Below are 2,956 nucleotides of genomic sequence, written 5' to 3'. Positions count from 1 at the left end.
TATATATATATATATATATATATATATATATATATGTATGTATTTGCTTGTGGGTGTGTATATATATCTACATACACATACAAGTAAATACATACATACACACACTCACGCGTGTGTGTGTGTATTTTTGCATGTATATATCGATGTTGCTGTTGATGAATATGATGATGGTGTTGACGACGACGACGACGATGGGGATGATGGTTATGATGAAGATAATTATGATGCAATGCTGTTTTAGTGTACCAGCACCATGTTCAAGACCAGTTTATATTACCACATATATACTTCCAGTCTAACATGATTCTCGAAATGTTTTAGTGATGTGTAACCTCCACATCAAAAATAATTAATTGTTTCGGTCCATCCATGCCGTTTAAGATTGGTCGTGGATCGTAGCACATGATATACCGTTTTCAGGCGGAATAATAAACTATATGTCTCCATTCTTCACGTCATATTTTATGATAGTTTCCATTATTTCTTCGCTGCCTCCCATGTTACCAATAAACATTGGCCCCCACTGCTTCTGTCTTACTTAACCTATTCCGTTCACGCTTGCCAAAATCTCTGGCCTTGATATATAAATTGTCCTTATTTTATTGAGACAACATTTTGATTTTTATCTACCCTCTTCTGTTTGCCGTGTTTTCCCTACAGCTCAGCTGTTATCGCTCCCCTCATTGCCAAGTCGTACCTTGGCACTTCCAATAGTCACTACTGATGACCTTGTAATTTTCAAACAAAACTATAGTATAGTGTTCTAGCTTCACTATGGGACGGTTATCTCCCCTGGCAGTATATGAAAATGTGCTCTCTTGCGACTCTAAGAGATTTTAACTCTTTATATATATATATAGAAATGGAGTTAAACGCAGGTGTTATTCAAATCTTCATACTTCCGACATATGTTCCGAAGAAAACATTGGTATTATTCCAGAGGGAATAAAAGTATAAAGATTTGAATAACACCTGCGTTTAACTCCATTTCTTTATTTATCTATGTTATACAAAAGCATTTCACTAAACCCTGGAATTTCTACCTTTATGAGTAAGCTGTTACATCCTTGGTACTTATGTGAATTGTTGCTACCCTGGTAACTATTTATTTATCTTATCCGTATTATTTGTACACATTGAAAACACACACACACACACACACACACATATAAGAGATAATTATAACGATAGAGAATATAGATACTGGTACATCCTCAAAATTTATTTCCTTTTATTTTGCAATTTCATACACCATATTTTTATGGTTATGACGCCCAACGCGTGTTTCCACAGTGCAGAGTATGAGCAGTTGCATATGCAACAAGGCATAATTTTCTGTGCAGCTTCTTTCGGGGTCTTCCAACCTGCTAGGCTTGAAGCGAAATGAATACAGTTAGTTGTTTGTTGTTTAAGGTTCAGGAGGAAGTGAGTGGAGGTTGTATTTGAACCTGAAATCTGTTCTGTTTGGAAGCTTGTACGGTTGACTTCGCTTTCGCACCAGTTGCTAACCGAGGTCGGGATTCTGTCTAATTAGGTCGAGGTGGCGGTGAATGAAATGTGCAATTTTTTTTTAACTAAGTTGTTTTCTTCCGTTACTTAGCCCGTCTGTAACGCTTTAACATGATTAGCTGTAGGGAAAGGCGAAGAGCAAAAGAAAAAGGAGATAGAAAGAGGGAGAGTCTATAAAATTGTGCATAAAGTATATAAATTATAGAAAAATTATATAAATTATAGAAAAATTATATAAATTATAAAGTGAAGTATATATAAAGTGTATATATATAAAGTGTATATATATAAAGTGTATATATATAAAGTGTATATATATAAAGTGTATATATAAAGTAATCATCGTTTCCAATGTCCTTTGCTTTTCAATAAGTAGCAGATGAACGACGCTTTCAGGTTTTTTGGATAAAGTTTTCAGAAATAAGCCAACGTTTACCATTAATTCCGTGAAATATTCACGGCTCTCGCTAATTATATATATAATTCAACAGATATTTCAAATGCTATGTATATCTTATTCAAAATAAAATCTCTATATATACTTTGGATTAATGGTGAAAACGCAGATGTGCTTTCTGACCAAGATCCAAGGTTCCTTCAATGGAACTTTAACATCAACGGGGTATTTTTGTATGTATATATATGTATATGTGCAGATTTGAATGTTTTGTTTTATATATGCATTTATGTATACATGTATGTAAGTATACGTAGAAGATATTTACCCAATATGCCGTGCTATAGGATCGAACTGCTAACAGTCTGGAAGCAAATTTCATTTCCTTGTTCCACTTGTACACACCAAGACGTAACATTGCTTAACCATTAACACTATCCTTCATTGAGAAAGAAGCTAAGTTACCGAAGCAAGACAATAATCATGGTCGAAGCCGACGGAGGATCCTTTTGGCTTTCTCCAACGAGTGACGTCTTCATTCATACTTAATTTGAATTGCAATAACTCCAGTGAATTGATCACATCTAGTAACATCACTGCTCACCTAGATTGCATATCTCGCTTTCTCCATCGCCAACCCATTGATTATATCAGCTGATCAATGACGTCATACGTCACCTTAATTGATTTAATCAAGTAAAGTAGTACGGTGCTGAGGATTCTTAATTTTGGTATCAGATGAACACTTAGAAAAACACGCCGAGAAACACGTACATAGATACACGCATACATACACAGACAGACACACAGAGACACACACACACACACATATGCACACATGCAATTAAGTGCAATCGGTCATATACATACATACGCATATATATATGATTAATATATGTACATGCACAGGTATATATGTATATGTACACGTATATGATATATATATATATATATATATATATATAGAAAAAGATACAAAGAGAGAGAGGCCTGTATATATATATATGTATGTATATATATATATATATATATATATATATATATATATAT

At 33.9% G+C, this 2,956-nt stretch overlaps 1 long non-coding RNA gene across 1 annotated transcript in view; it reads right to left on the bottom strand.

The window, feature by feature from the left end:
* Positions 1 to 1,201: 1,201 nt before the first annotated feature.
* LOC128249907 (uncharacterized) overlaps positions 1,202 to 2,956 on the bottom strand; it is a 63,489-nt gene continuing 61,734 nt past the window's right edge. The window contains exon 2 of the long non-coding RNA XR_008266058.1: positions 1,202 to 1,628. This is a non-coding gene — a long non-coding RNA (uncharacterized LOC128249907). The remainder of the gene's footprint in view (positions 1,629 to 2,956) is intronic.

This window comes from Octopus bimaculoides, chromosome 18, assembly GCF_001194135.2.
Source record: "Octopus bimaculoides isolate UCB-OBI-ISO-001 chromosome 18, ASM119413v2, whole genome shotgun sequence".
NCBI classification, from domain to species: Eukaryota; Metazoa; Mollusca; class Cephalopoda; order Octopoda; family Octopodidae; genus Octopus; species Octopus bimaculoides.
This window is presented reverse-complemented; position numbering and strand designations above follow the sequence as displayed.